The sequence below is a fragment of the Arvicola amphibius genome, chromosome 14, assembly GCF_903992535.2.
Source record: "Arvicola amphibius chromosome 14, mArvAmp1.2, whole genome shotgun sequence".
NCBI lineage: Eukaryota > Metazoa > Chordata > Mammalia > Rodentia > Cricetidae > Arvicola > Arvicola amphibius.
Genome location: NC_052060.1, coordinates 18,947,341 through 18,963,041, shown reverse-complemented (window position 1 = coordinate 18,963,041; position 15,701 = coordinate 18,947,341). Strand labels below are relative to the sequence as shown.

The window sequence follows — 15,701 nt, the reverse complement described above, 5'->3', positions numbered from 1 at the left end:
TGTCAGATTGGTGTTCCCCCATAGAACAAACCCAAATTTCCAGTTTATTGATGAAATCTCCTTTAATGGATATGTTTCTCCAAATACCTCTCAGAATGTTGACCATTTTCTGAAATCTGAGGAGGAAGGACACAGGATTTTTCTGAGTGGCATATTAAACTACTTTTGTGCATAGTTGTTGGTCTGGGTAAAGTGTATGTAGGACTAGTTCATCAGGAGCCTTAAGAAGCACTGCTCAGGCTGGAGAGATGGCTCAGCGGTTAAGAGCATTGCCTGCTCTTCCAAAGGTCCTGAGTTCAATTCCCAGCAACCACATGGTAGTTCACAACCATCTGTAATGAGGTCTTGTGACCCACAGGCATACACGCAGACAGAATATTGTATACATAATAAATAAATAAATATTTTTTAAAAAAAAAACTGCTCAGGACAAAATGCCAGAGGTAAAATCCGGGGTGCTCCTTTTCTCTTTAATTATCTGATGGTACAGTCTTCTTGCTGCTGTGTAGATTTTATACCTGTGCTCCTTAAAGTCATCAAAAAGAAATTAGATTGGTTGCCATTTCTCAGCTTTATGGTTTTTTGTTTGTTGGTTTTTGTTTTGTTGTTTTGTTTTTTTGAGATGGAGTTTCCCTGTGTAGTCCTGGTTATCCTCTCTAGACTCGGAGATCTGCCTGCCTCTGCCTCCTGAGTGCTGGAATTCAATCTCATCTTCATGTTATTCTCTTTAAAGCAGCTGCTTTGTTAGTTGCAGTCTTTGAATAGAAGTCAGGAGAATAAGATTTTTATTTTTATTTTTGAAGTCCTAGGGATCAAACCCAGGACCTTGGATATGCAAACCAAGTGCCCCGCCACAGAGCTATAGCCCCCGCCCAGAAGACTTCTTTTTCCCCAGTTTCTCCACGGACAATGGTTCCTCCTCTTACTTGGTTTGATTGCCTTAGATACACTCTAATTTCTAAATGAATTTGTTCAGAACTTTAGACATTTAACTTATAATAGGTTCATTGTTTACATCTTTGGCTGGTAAAATTATAAATATGGTTGGGTGTACACCTATAATCCTAGCACTCAAAAGGCAAGACAAGAGGATCATAATAAGTTCAGGGCCAACATGGACTGCAAAGAAAGATCCCATCTTTAAAAACAAAAGCAAATAGAAAGTAAATGTGCTTTGGATCCACAAGAAGTGTGTCACCTGGGTCCAATATGTTTCCCATTATATAGTCTTGTCAAATTATCTCAAAAAAAAAATGTTTGAAACTTTAATCCTGTTAGGCATGTTAAACCCATTTGTGGGTAGCTATGAATGTGGTACAACTTGTGGTTCAAGTATAATCTTTGAACAAGCACTGGCTAGCAAGGGGTCCAGAAGGATTTGGTTTTCCCTCCCTCCCTCCCTCCCTCCCTCCCTCCCTCCCTCCCTCCCTCCCTCCCTCCCTCCCTCCTCTCTCTCTCTCTCTCTCTCTCTCTCTCTCTCTCTCTCTCTCTCTCTCTCTCTCTTATTGTAATGATTTGGGGGTCTTTCCAAAGCAGAATCCTTGAATTATATGAAACAGAAATACCTTTGAACTGTAATTTTGAGTTTTCCCACAGAAATGTGTCCCTTCGCTCCACAGCACCTACAGAACTAGGTGGGACACTCACACTTCTGTTGAGACTCAGACTAATTTGTTCTGTGATCAGTTTCTCTAAAGATGTAAGCTCAATGCTTTAATCTCAGGGTGCATGCAAATTATTGATACTGTCTAGTGATGTATAGTGGGGCTTAATCATTTACTACCCAAAGCAGACACAAAGTTAAAAGGTGTAATAGACTAGTAGTAATAGCTGGAATTTGGGATTCTAGAAGAGAGATTAGGAAAAGAATTTTCACAAAACCATGTTTGTGGACCTCTCCAGGTACACTCCTGTTTACTTGCCATGAACGTCTCAAACACCTGTTAACATGACTATGTAATTTTGGGGGCTTTCTGGGTTGAATGTGTTCCTTCTATCAGCTCAAGCCAGTTTTCTTCTTTTAAAATGGACACCTTGTACTCACTTGTTATCATAAAATAGCTTAATCTATTGCTGTTTAGTGCTGTTGTCTCGGACCTGCCTCAGGCTTAGTTCTTTACAACCTTGAAGGATGATGGCTTAGTAAAGCATGCTCTGTTACTTGCTTTTCTCCCTGTACCTGCAAGGCTACAGAGGTGTAGGCGTTGAGACCTGAATGAAGTTGTTCATACTATATTTTGGGCAGTGACAAGATTTATAAAGTTCTGTTTTAAATAATTGGCTCTAACTCTTCTAGTACTTACTAATTGCATTATAGTGAACATTCAGGGCACAGGTTTCTATAGGCATTATAGGAATTACTTTATTGTTACTCCCACAACTGGCTTGGCTTCAAGTCCAAGCTTTTGGGCTGTGACCTGTTTTTCTTATAGCCCTAAGAGCCCAAATTTAATATATATTTTGGAGGGGTAGAGATTTGGATCTCCCCCCACCCCAGCCATACCTCATCATCTCCATCTTTAGAAGGCCCTAAGGAAAACTCATTTGGACTCAGTTGTTAACATTATCTTAAAGATGTAGAAAAGAAGTTTATTTTATATCTTCAAAATGGAAACCCTCATTTATGTTTTTAAGTCGAAAAGAGGTAACTACATACAGAATGTGTAGATGGCAGAGAATTGAAACCAGTCTCACTTTGGTCCAACTGAGGAAATGAGATTGTGCATAATTGTTCTTAACCTTGTGAGTCTTAATCTTTGAAAAACTTCATGAACTCATAATTTCTGTCCTTAGGAAAGTTCAGAGGAGCACAGAAACATGTTTGCTTCTAGAGGTTTTAATAGGGCTGCCTGGAACTTGCTCATATTATTCATAGATCCTACTTTAAATAGTCAGGCTTCTCCTCATAGTTACTTTCTTTCTTTACAGATCAAGAATCTGCCTGCTTTTTTTTTTTTTTTTTTTAAAGGTTTCTAACTTGTACTTTGTTCTTGTGGTTTAGAATCAAGCTGAGACTGGTGGTATTGTTACCCTCCTCTTTGGGAGGCCTCTCGCCTTCTCAAGGGACTCATTGCCTTGAGAGTGTAACTCAGAAACTTACACACAGAAGCCAACATTTCAGCAACTTTGGTGGAAACAATCTCAGTCCTGCTACTCTTCATATGGGACCGTGCTTTTCAAACTTGTTTAAGTCTGAGCTGATGAAATCTGATTTCTTTACATAGAGCTTTTTAAGGTCAAGGACCATGCCTTACACATAGTGTCTGTGTGTAGTGTCTGAATGTTTAGTGAATCAAATACTGGGAAGGGATTGACCCAGGAGAAAGTAAGTTAGACCATGTGGCACCTGACTTGCTTTCCCTGTCTTCTGGCCAGAGCTATTTTCTACTAACTTACACCTCTCTTATGAATGGATAAGGCTGTAACCTGGAACAGCAGGGAGAACTTAATTAGAATTCCCACTCATTTAGCAAAGCTTTTTCTAATGCCACAAATGGAAGGTCAGAGAGGAAAAAGAGAATACAGAGTACATGGCCTCCTCATTTATTAGCTTTGTAGCATGGAAACAGCCTTAGATGTAATTTGAAATTCTTACCACTTTCAGTCTTTAGCACTGGGGACCCTCTACTTGAAGTCGAGACTGATGTCCTGGATTTGAGGGGCAGGGACTTTGGTCTAGGGAGTTGCAAGCTTGAAGAATAATGAAGAGTTGAACAGTAACAGTCGGATTTGGAGTGTTTATTAGGGCTCTGAAAGTATTAACAGCCTTGCTGGTGATGCTGAGCAAATTTCCCAACTTTCTTACTCTACAAAACTGGCTGTTCATGATGCTGGACCAAAGGTGAACTTAACACCCAAAAGCCTGATGTACACTTGTCTTTGAAACACACCTTTAGAATTACAGTCCTCTGGGAATGGCGCCAGTGCTGTCCTAATCATGAGTTCTGATTCTGGTTGGCATTAAATTTTGTGACATTTCTGTAAAGCATGTGACTTTGGCAAGATTTGTGGAGAGGGAGACTTTCAAAATTCCGTTTTGGAAGATGAAATAAGTGCTTTGTAGAGATGGCAGATATGTGCGGTTGCTCTGGTAACAGATTCAGTTTCCTGTCACTGTCCAGGTGGTTCCAGCTTCTAATTCAGTACTTGGGTTTTTAGTGCCAGCATCAGTACCAGACTTCTTAGCAAGCAAGACAGGAAGATTTCCAGTGTTGGCTTGTTATGAAGAGAGTGACCCAGCTGGCTTCTCATGCTGGACTTGATGAATTGTGAATCTTAATTACACTGATCAATACAGTGGCCTTGGTAACAGCCTTGTAGCTGCTGTAGAATCTGTTTGCTTCGAGGTTGTAACAGAAAGAGACTAAGTTGGTCGGGGACATCATGTTCTCACTGTAATAAGCTGTAGGCTAAGTCCAAGGAAAAACAAATCCTGGAGGGACTGACCTCAGTACACCCCTTCTCCAGTATTTCCCAGGAGGAAACATTACTCTGGAGGTGGTTTCTGTTCTTATTTGCCAATTGAGAGTAAATGTAAGTGGGGTAAAGGAAACTTCCAGGTTATAAAGTACAGATGGAGCGCACCTGTGTTGACGAGTCCCGTCTGCCGGTTTGTAATTGGGAATGGATGATTGATGAAATTAATCTCAGCCCTTGAGTTATCCTATTTGGAGAATATGGAGCTCATAATCTTGCACATTCCTTTCTGATTCCATAGAGAGGGGATTAGCTGAGTACTGGTCATGATTGGAATGAGAGCATATTGCCAGTTTTTACTAAACTTAAACTAAACCATATTTAAAAATCAAAAACAAAATAAAAAAGTCTCTGTCTTGTTTAGATAGACTGTCATGTTTGCCTAACCTCTTAAGGATTATCAGATGAACTGTTTGTATTGACAAATAAGTATAGTTGATGTTTAAAGTAGCTTCTCCAACCTGGCAGTAGTGGCGTACACCTTTAATCCCAGCAATCAGGAGACAGAGGCAGGCAGAACTCTGTGAGTTCGAGGCCAGCCTGGGCTACACAAAGAAACCCTGTCTCAAAAACAAGCCAAAAAAAAAAAAATAACTTACTGCTGCTTTTCTCACATTCAGAGTAAGTCTGGAGCAGAAGTTAAGGAGCCTGTCACAGTAACACCTGTGCTAGACACAACTACAGATGTGTCCTTTATGTAGAATTTAGATTCCCCTGAGACTGTTATTTAGGTCATTTAAATCTACTATAGGCTCCCTTAACCTTTGGAGTTTAGAGCACTCTTAGAACTGTGTACATATTCTAGACAGAAAAAAAATACAGTAAATTAAACAATTTGTATGCAGGAAAGTTGTCAACCAAAAGCCTATCCAAGGACCCAGGCAATGCACCTGGAATGATTGCTTATCTAGAATTAAGGATGTGTTAGGGTCAAAGGAAGCCCTAAGCTGTGTTCTTTGGACTTCTATCTCCTAAAGGTCTTCATGAAAACAGGAAGATGATTTAAAAAGAGTGCTGGAGGGTATCTGTAGAAAAAACAGGGAGCACCAGGCTTCTCTTAAGCCAGTACCTTTTCTTCAGTCTAAATTACTTTTGAAATACTAAGATAATTCTAACATTTTACATACCCCTAGTTTCTAGTTGGTCAAGTCAGAATATGAGAATTTAAACTTTCTAGTTTATATTATGAATTCCTAGACTGAAAATAATAGTATTTTAAAGATTTTGAGAAACATTTTGGTGAAATTCTGACTTAAGAAGCAAAGCACAGAAAGGAATAGTTGATTATTGAGGAATTAGAGAAATAACTAAAGAAAGAAGATCAGAAGCATGTGCCAGGGAGATAGTTGATTAAACTGCGAGCCATGTTACCAGCCAAAGCCATTGGGAATAGGGCTCTGGCCTTTGGCCTGAAAGAATGGCCAGGCCTGCCTTAGGATAAGTGCTGCAGGAACAGTGGTGGCTGGCACTCAGAAAGATGTGTCTAGTTGAGGCTGGAGCTTTTCCTGCTTTTTCTTCTCTACTTGAGGGGTTTTTACAGGATTCTTTTTCTTTATGGTCTTAAGAAATTTCCACGCCCAAACTCAAAGACTACTGAATAAAGGGGGTATTATCAGGGTGTTCCAAGCTAACTTTGTGTATAGACTCAGGTCCCGTTAACAGAGTCTCATCTCTCCCCAGAAAAGTCAGGAGTCTCTACCTGGTACCAGTTCTAACTGCTTTCCTGTGGGAGGAATAAAGGAAGCCTGCTGTTAACATAAGGATCTGTCATGGTTTGCTTAGTGACGCATTAGAGCTGAGGAGATATAATCGTACATCAGTTGTCTTTCCTTACTGGCTGGAGTGGTGGCTCAGCTCATGAGCATTCATTCTGTGTTCTCCCAGAGGACAGAAATTCCATTCCTAGTGCCTAAGTCAGGCAGCCAACAACTGCCAGTACCTCCAGCTCTAAGGGATCCAAGGCTCGCATCTGTTCATATACACAAAAAGAAAAATAAGTCTTTGTTTTAAATGACCGAAGGATCTTTAAGCCTCAATTCCTGGGGTCTTAAAAATCTATTTTATAAAGCCGGGCAGTGATGATACACGCCTTTAATCCCAGCACTTGGGAGGCAGAAGCAGGCGGATCTCTGTGTTTGAAGCCAACTTGAAAAACAACAACAAAAATATATTTTACAATTCTATTCAGCTTATGTAGTTAAAACTAATACTCGATTTTATTTTTCTTCATCAACTTTTTCAGCTTTTTGAAGATATAATTGGCAAAGTTATTTATATTGAGGGGGTATAATGTGATATTTGTACACATTGTCAAGAGTTTACTCCATCAAACCAGTTTACATAACTATTCCTCAGTTACCTTTTGTGAAAGTTCCCAGCACACTGTCTAGCAGTCTCCAGGAAGTACTCCTTGAACTGTGAGTGAGACCCCTTAGGGGGTCAAACGACCCTTTCACAGGAATTAAAAGAGCATCGTGTGTGTGTGTGTGTGTGTGTGTGTGTGTGTGTGTGTGTGTGTGTGTGTGTGTGTGTGTGGTTGTGGGTCACCACAACATGAGGAACTACAGTATTAAAGGATCGCAGCATTAGGAAGTTGAGAATCTCCCCAGAGCTCTCTTCATTTTAGACATCAGAATTGTACCTTTTAACCAGCACCTCCCATTCCCTCAGCCCGGATAACTAACTGCCCTTCTTTCTATGAGTTTGACTTTTTAGGATCTACATATGAGATCATTTAGGTAAATATTTAACATACCTAACATAGCTAGGGAACCAAAATTTATTATTCACATATGTTACTTAAAAGCAGATTATGTCAACAAAAGTAAAAGCCTTACAATAAGTTTTTAGATATAGTTCTGTAGCACTGTGATATTAGGAAGTAAGAATTCATTGGTGACAACATTTTTTAATTTTTTAACTTTACCCAAAGTGAATATAACATTTTTGGTTTTTTGAGACAGGGTCTCACTTTGTAGCTCTGGCTGAAATTTGATGTGTAGTCTAGGCTGTCCTGAGACTCAAAGAGATCTGCCTGCTTTTGCTTCCCCTTTGCTGGGGTTAAAGGTCAGTGCCGCTATGCCCAGCAGTATAACTTTTTATATTGTGAAAATTTAACGTTGCTAGATCTTTCAGGCACATTTTAAGATTGAAAGTGACTTGAACTGGGTGCTTTTCGGGGTGACACACTGCAGATGTAAAAGAACCTTTTCAGTTTCAGGGCATGTTCTCTTTGTTAAATGTTAATATTTAAGAGAAAAACCACTATCCTTAGCACTAGATAATTCTTTTGGGAAATACAGTTGTTTTGTTTGTTTGTTTTTCAAGACAGTTTTTTTTTTTTTTTTTTTTTTTTTTTTTTTTGGGTTTTTTTTTTTGGTTTTTTTTTTTTTTTTTTTTTTTTTTTTTTTGTCTAACAGTCCTGGTTGTCCCATGACTTGCTTTGTAGACCAGGCTGTCCATGAACTCATAAGGATCCACCTGCCTCTGCCTCCCAAGTGCCGGGAATATAGGCGTGCGCCACCCCACACTGGATAATTTTTTAAAAAATTCATTTAAGGACTGGAGAGATGGCTCTGAGGTTAAGAGCACTGACTATTCTTCTAGAGGTCCTGAGTTCAATTCCCAGCAACCCCATGGTGGCTCACAACCATCTGTAATGAGATCTGGTGCCCTCTTCTGGCCTGCAGGCATACATGCAGACAGAACACTGTATACATAATCTTTTTAAAAATACATTTAAAATACACATCTGATGCATATTTTAAAGTATTATACCTCCTCCTGAAAATACTCAGTGAGTTTCTCAGGTGAACCCCCTTCCTATACACACACAAATCAGTAGTTAGTTTTAACAATACCAAATTGGAATCCTCCCTGTACAAAGATAGGTGGTTGTGATATAGATACGATATTAATTAGAAAGTAGTCAGCATTGGATTGCCCATACACTGCCCTTCACTCCTAACAAGGAATCAAAGAAAGTGGGAATCAGAGGAGCCTTTCTGCCTGCACAGAGCTTAAGCCCTGCTGCTCCACACAGTAGCATCTTAACAGCAGGGCATTAGCCACTTAGAAGTCATCAAAGAAGTTTTGTCTCTGTCCTTTCATTTATTTCACAATGTAGGTTCTGAATAACTGTTCTCCTTCCCCGGAGCTCACAACTGTTTGGGTATTATTCTCCACAAGCCTTCCTGCAACCAGACTTGAGTAGACTGCTCCTAAAACAGCAGGAGGTGCTTTCCATACCCAGTTCCAAAAGCAGGGAAATGCTTCTGAGCTTGTGGCCTGTTTGGGATCTTTGTTTTTGTTTGTATACGTATGAGTGAGTGTTCATGTAGAGGTCGAAGGACAACATTCAGGAACTGGTTCTGTGCACCATGTTTGTCCAGGATTAAACTCTGCTCTCTCAGTTTTGGTGACTGAATATATCCTGGAGTGATAGGTAACTCTTGTTGTAAACAACTCCAGAGAAGCCACAGTGACAATCCTTTCCAGCTTTCGCAATTCTTGGAATCACAGAAGGTTCATACTAAGATTTTTATGTAAACTTGAAGGATGGAAACTAAAATCAGCTGAAGCTGATTTGTAGGGGTTTCATTATAGCCTTTCAACTTGAAAACATAACCTGACTACAGGATGGATTGTGAAAGGTGTCATTGGCTCCTTTAGAAATAATTGCTGTTGCTACGTAGTTACTGTTTAATATAGGATCCTGGAAGTTGCTTATAGGAAGCAACTAACGGATGGCAGCTTAAAAGGGTTGTAGGTCCTGCCTTTTTGAGCCCAGGGTTCAAAACACCATTTCTTACCAGCTTGACTGCCACATGTTGGTAGCTGCTCATAGATCTGCCGTTCATACACTACTTGGCAAAGACTTTCCCTTTCGTTCTACCCAGTTAGACATAGTCTAGCCTTCCCAAATGCTGAGCTGACTCACAGCATGATTTATGTACTCACAGAACAAATACATGGATTTAAAATGTAATTGGGTTTTAAACCTCACATAAACTGTACTTCTAGACCAAGGAAGGAAATTTTTCTTTTAGATATTACCTTGTTAGGTTACGACATCACCTAATGGTGCCAGAGAATTAATTGTTTGCTTCATATTAAATTTTCTTCCCATAGACATTTGTGTGAAGTATACAGATAGGCCTGTTGTAAACAATTGACAAGTTTTCTTCTTTAAAAAAATCATCTCCATATAACCTTACTATAGAATATGCCAGTTTAACTTATGGATACCATTAGAATGAAGATCAACATAGAAAAAAAGGTAAACATAGTAAGCTGACTTGGTCTGTCCCAGGCTAGCCTGAAACTTGTGATCCTCCTGCCTCTGCTGGGATCACAGACATACGCTGCCAAAATTCTCTGACCTGATTTTTAGTACATGCTCTATGAATCTAAATAAAGTGACTTCTGTGGTGGTGGGCCAGAAGTACAGGATATTTCAGATTGATAGCTTTGAAAATGCAAGAGAAGAAAAATGCAAATGTAAATATGTATTTGCTGGAAGAAAGTTAACATGAAAACATACAGAAGCCACTGAAAATAGCGTGGATAGAAATAAGACTCTGGATACACACATGTGCTAAGTTTGTTTATGTCTGTTTTATACGCCAATAAGATTAAATAGAAGAGAAAAGAATTGAAGCATTATGAATCTTCAGGAACACAAGTGAGCCCAACTAAAATAGCAAACCTAAGCTAATGTAGTAATTGGTTGTGCAGGCTCCCAGTAAACAGTACTTAAACTGTACATCCTGTATGCAATGTACTATAAGGACAAAAAGAACTTCAAGAAAATCTCTGTGCCTTTGTGTTTGTTTGTGTGCACTGTGGCACAAGTTTGGAAGTCATTGGATAGCCACAGGTGTTGGTCCTCATTTTCCAGCGTGCTTGAGACAGTGGTATTTGTTCACTGCTGCGTGGCCTGTGAGCTTCCCCTACCCCTTACTCACATAGAGCTGAAAAGAATGAGCTCCGTAATAATCCACTCTGCTCTACGGCATATGAGTACCCCACCCCCACGTGTGCCTCTTACACAACAATGGTAAATAAAATGTTTTTAAATTTGTAGACTTACTATTAATATTCTTTTGGGTGGTTTTTTTGTTGTTTTTTGGGGGTTTTTTGTTTTGTTTTTTGAGACAAGATCTCACTATTGTAGCTCTGGCTATTCTGGAACTCACTATGTAGACCAGGCTGAAATGCACAGGATCCATCTGCCTCAGTCTCCCAAGTGCTGAAATTAAAGATGTGTGTCACTATACCTGGCTTATTATTCTTAAGTTTTGTAATGACATTGATATTTGGTAGGAGAGTGTCTTTATTCTTGAATGAATTCCAAAGAAATTCAAAAAAACTGGAATTTTCATGTTTGTAAGGTTTTTTTGTTTTGACTTCAGTATATGAAAATATGCGTGTGTGTGTATGTATGTATGTATATACCACATGAAAAATTCAAAGATCCATTCTAGGTCAAGGGTATTAAAATATTTATTATACTGTTTGACCTTTTTTTCTGAGTTAAAAATGATAAGAAATTTATGGAAATAAGTAAAAGATACAGCAGTGGTGCCAGGAGAGGTGAGTAAACAGAGCCTAAGTGATAGGTATGTTCTAAGGAACCAGGATTCTTCAGTCACCTGTTCTAATTTTCCCTTAATGAAATGCCAGCAGTTGTGGGTGAGGAGAGGGTAGGCTAGCATGATATAAGGGTAAGGCAATTAGGCATTAGCAGATTAAGTAGAGAAGGGAACTTGGTCTGGATGTCTTTTACACTATGTTGTAAATTGTTGGTGTTTTTAGAAGATTAGGAAGCCCGCCCCTGTGCTACTTAACATGTTCAAAAAAAATTTTTTACCTCTAGTTGGCAATTCCTTGGTTGACTGCAGCCCTAGGGAGATAGTCAAGGCCAGTGAAGAGTTGTCTCTTGAAGGAAAGGGGTAGTGGCCGATGGTGAGACCACTTGTGCTATGGTAATTTTTCCAGCATTGTCTCTATGATTTCAGTGACTTGGCTGTATGGCCTTGGTAGTACCTCCTCCTTCCTCACACCAACCAGCCTTGATGGCATCACATTGAGTTCCTTGAAGGGGATATTCTGTCTGGCTGTGGAATTGGATTCTAGTAGTATGTGTTACTGGTGACTGCTGAGACCCCGAAGAGTAAGTGGAAGATGTGTGTTGTGATTAGTCAGCCTGCCCACTCACCCCTTCCTAGAAAGTCAGACCCCATCTGGGAAGACTGAGAGCTTAAACTTGAGACAGAAGGAAGACAGGAAATAGCAAAAAACCTGCTGAGTCTCAGAAAACTGATTTCTGCAGTAGGAAATGAAAGAAGAGGCTGTCTGTATCCCAAAGGTGATGTCTTTTAGATCCTTATTCTCTGGTGGATGTGTTTGAGGACAGGGTATTGGAAAGAAAAGATCCTTCATAAGGAAACCACTTTTATCTAATTGAGGTAAACTTGGGTATTTTCTTGTTTTACAACATTGGTGTTCATTGTTGTTGCTTCTAAAATGGGAATGCTTCTAAAATGATCTCTGCTAAGAGTCAAGAAAAGGTGCTGCTTCTGTCTGGGCTAACTGTCATGACTTTCTTTTTTCTTTGAGAAGGGAGTGGCTGGGAGTAGATTAGAATTAGCAGGAAGACATGTGGAAAAGGGATTAGAAAAGGTGTAGGAGTTTTAGAAAGTGTTTTAATGCACGTCTTAGTAATTACCTTGTTAAAATTTCTAGTTTCTGATAGTCTAAATGGCTCAGTGCTGTTACCTAAGAAATATGTTACTCATAACTTCAAAAGCAGCAAAATTCTGTGCACAATATGCTAGGGAAGGCAATGGGATAGGATGTATATATTTTTGAATGTCTCAGAACCAGAAAAGGATACTGGCCTCTCAAGTCGTCTCAGTATTAAGAAAGCCTGGTCCTCCCACACAGCTCAGGTGTGTGACAAGTCGACTTCAGTTTTGTGTGTGTTACAGTAGCGGGCGTCCTAGAGGAGGAGTGAGAGCTAGTGACAAAGCCGTCTCTTCACATCGCATGGCAGGCAGAGCCAGACACAGATCTAGAGGCCCTTGTTTCTCACGTAGATCTCTCCTCGGGTGACATGGGTATTTAGTGACAAGTGAATATGTTGACTAAAAGAATATAATGCACTATATATATTGTCCTCATAGTTGTCACTTAGCCATAGGGTTATACTAGGGCTCTGGTAGCTTTTAATTTCTTTTTAATTCAGCAGAGAGAAGGAAAAATGGAATAAGGTTATGGTAAGGAGAAAGGGCGACTGAGCTATGCTTATGAGTGTGTAGGCCATACATTTTCAAAATTAAATTCAACTTCTGATGGTAAAAAATGTTAAGATCAGTTAAACAATTACAGTTGTTTTTCTCTTGAGGTTGATAACTTTTGGGGTTGCCTGTGTTCCCTTTGTCTTGGGTAAGTTCTCTACCAGTCTTGTAGCTTACTGTCATCACACCCACCTCTAATGAATATGTAAAGTAGCTGTTTCTAAATGAGCCTGAGTACTAGACAGAAGTCAGCCAACCATCATAAGTAATGCTTTAAAATAGTGCACTGTACTGACGTGATGTTTAATTGGGTTTAAGACACAGCAAGTAGACATCTGCATCTGGATGTGTTATTTGGAGACTGGGTCTGTCTAGCCTAGCATTTCTCAGATGTGTGGTTAGCATGAGAGGGGGACTCTGTGCTTGCACTTTCTCTGTTTTTCCTTCTTCCCGTCCTATGCTTAATATCGCATGTTTGAATTGGTGTTTCTTAAAGCTTTAGATTTGGAAAAACACCAGTAAAATCATGATAAGAAGTAATACAGACAGGCAGTGGTGGTGCACCTTTAATCCCAGCACTCGGGAGGCAGAGGCAGGTGGATCTCTGTGAGTTCAAGGCCAGCCTGGTCTACAAGAGCTGGTTCCAGGACAGGCTCCAAAGCTACAGAGAAGCCCTGTCTCGAAAAGAAAAGAAGAAGAAGAAGAAGAAGAAGAAGAAGAAGAAGAAGAAGAAGAAGAAGAAGAAGAAGAAGAAGAAGAAGAAGAAGAAGAAGAAGAAATACAACACACTTTTACAGTTGTCTTTGTTTTTCCTTTTATCCAAAATACCATTTTTTTTTTCACTTAAATACACTGAATCTAGTCCAAACAGAAAGCTGCTATTAGATCTGATTTTGCTAGAAACTATGACATCCAGAAATTGCTTTTGGCACCAGGATCCTTATTTACAGCATAAAGGTGAACAACATGCAAGGATACTTTCCACTGAGGGGGAAACAGCTGCTAGCTGGTAAGACCCTAAAGAGTTAGACTCCTGGATGAAACTGGCAGAGCCACCGCATTCTGTAAGAGCTGCTGTGAGACAGTCTCTGCAGCTTGTAGTTCAGAGGGCAGGGGTAGCATGCGTTTGCACGCTGCTGGGTACCTTATGGACAGCTGTCCACACTATGCCATGGCCTACTTCAAATGTGGACCATATCCATTATTTGAGAGATGGCATATTAGGAGTACTGCTTGCCACAGTCTAATATTTTTAGATGGGAAAGATCTTGCTAAGCTTTAGGCTGCTGATAAGCTTTATTAATAATACAAGGAGAGATTATGCCTATTAATTCAGTTCTTAGGTTGCTGAAGAAATATTTCTAGCATTCTACAACTGCTTCTCTTTATTTTTTATCTAAAAATCTGCAAGTGTTACTGAAGTTTCCTCCCCCACCTCACCACCACGTAGGTGGTATCTGGAAACCTGCCCAGAACCTTTTGAAAACAGATGAACAGGAGAGGGAATCTTAACAGCCTGGAGCAGAGAGCACTTCCGAACAGGCTGCCCCTGCCAGCAACAGGGAGACTGCGGGAGGAAGTGCTGCCTCTGGAATCTGTTAAGACCACTGATGGGCTCTTGGCGGTACTCTTTTCAGAGTAATTGCCTGTTAGGTTGAAATTCATTACTTGGTCAACTCTCCTTGACTTGCATCTTGCTGACTGGAGAAGTCATGTGAACATGTAATTGAAAATTCTACTTAGTAAGCAAATGCTGACTTGTGGCCATCTCAGTGAGTTGAGGGTTTAGTTTTTTGTTTGTTTTTCTTTCTGAAAAGCAATTGTACATTTAATATTTAGTGTATTTAAGGTTTAAATTAACACAAAAGTAAGAAATGTCTTGGGCTGCATGAAGATATTTGTTAACCATGTTCTGGTATAATATATGTGGCTCAGCTTGATTTGTGATTGTTTATCTTTAAAGCTTAATTTGATATTACACGAGAAAGGCGTTTTAGCGATTCACTCATTCTGCAGATGTTTATTAAATGCCTCCTGCATGTTTGCCTGCTTCTGGATGTGTTGCTCTTTAAACCTTCAGTGTCTGTTTTTAGGCTTAACAAAATAGGCTGTGGGCTGTCTTCCTTCCTTGTGTCAGAGTTGCCTAAAGAAAAGACTTCCCAGGTAGATATTGAACCAAGATGAGTTCTAAACAAATACACCCAGGTTTCTGTCTCTTGCCTGTTGTTTGATTCTGTTCTCGGTGGGAACCATGCTAGTTAGAAAGTTGAAAACACACACACCAAACAAAAAAGGAAAGTTGAAAACAACCCAGTGTCCTTTTGTTTGCTCCTTTGTGACTGTAGAGACCTTACCAGTTCTGTGTTTTTTTTTTTTTTTTTTTTTTTTTTTTTTTTTTTTTTGATCATACTAACTGTTTGTGCCAAGGCCTCAGACCAAAGCTTGGTTCTTATACTGCAGTCTGGTACCACCCCAGCAGAGGATGGGTGTTTCAGAAGGGGAAGTGGTGCAGCTGTAATCAATGTAGCTCTTAATCTTCTAAATTTATTATTTTGTGTATATGAGTGTTTTGCGTGTATGTGCACGAGGTGAGTTCAGTGCCTTCAGAGGCCAAAAGGGAATTGGATCGCCTTAGGTGAAGCTGTTAGTTGTCATGTGGGTGCTGGGGATCAGAGGAGGCCAGGTCCTCCAGAAGAGCAACTAGGGCTTTGACTACCGAGTGATGGCTCTAGTTCCTGGTTTACTCTTTCTAGCTGACAAGTGGTAATGATCAGGCTGTTTATATTGTGTAGGAAAGATATTTTAAATTTTTACTGGGTCTAGAAAACTCTGGCAATACTACATTGGTTTTATGGAATACAGATGCATAACTGGACTGTGATATTAACACTTTAATATGTTTTGCCATTGCTAAGCATTCTATCC

General features: G+C 39.8%; 1 protein-coding gene across 2 annotated transcripts in view; it reads left to right on the top strand.

Moving 5' to 3' along the window:
- The window catches only part of Ahcyl1 (adenosylhomocysteinase like 1), a 34,760-nt gene that overhangs the window by 3,885 nt on the left and 15,174 nt on the right, over window positions 1–15,701 (top strand). The window lies entirely within an intron of this gene.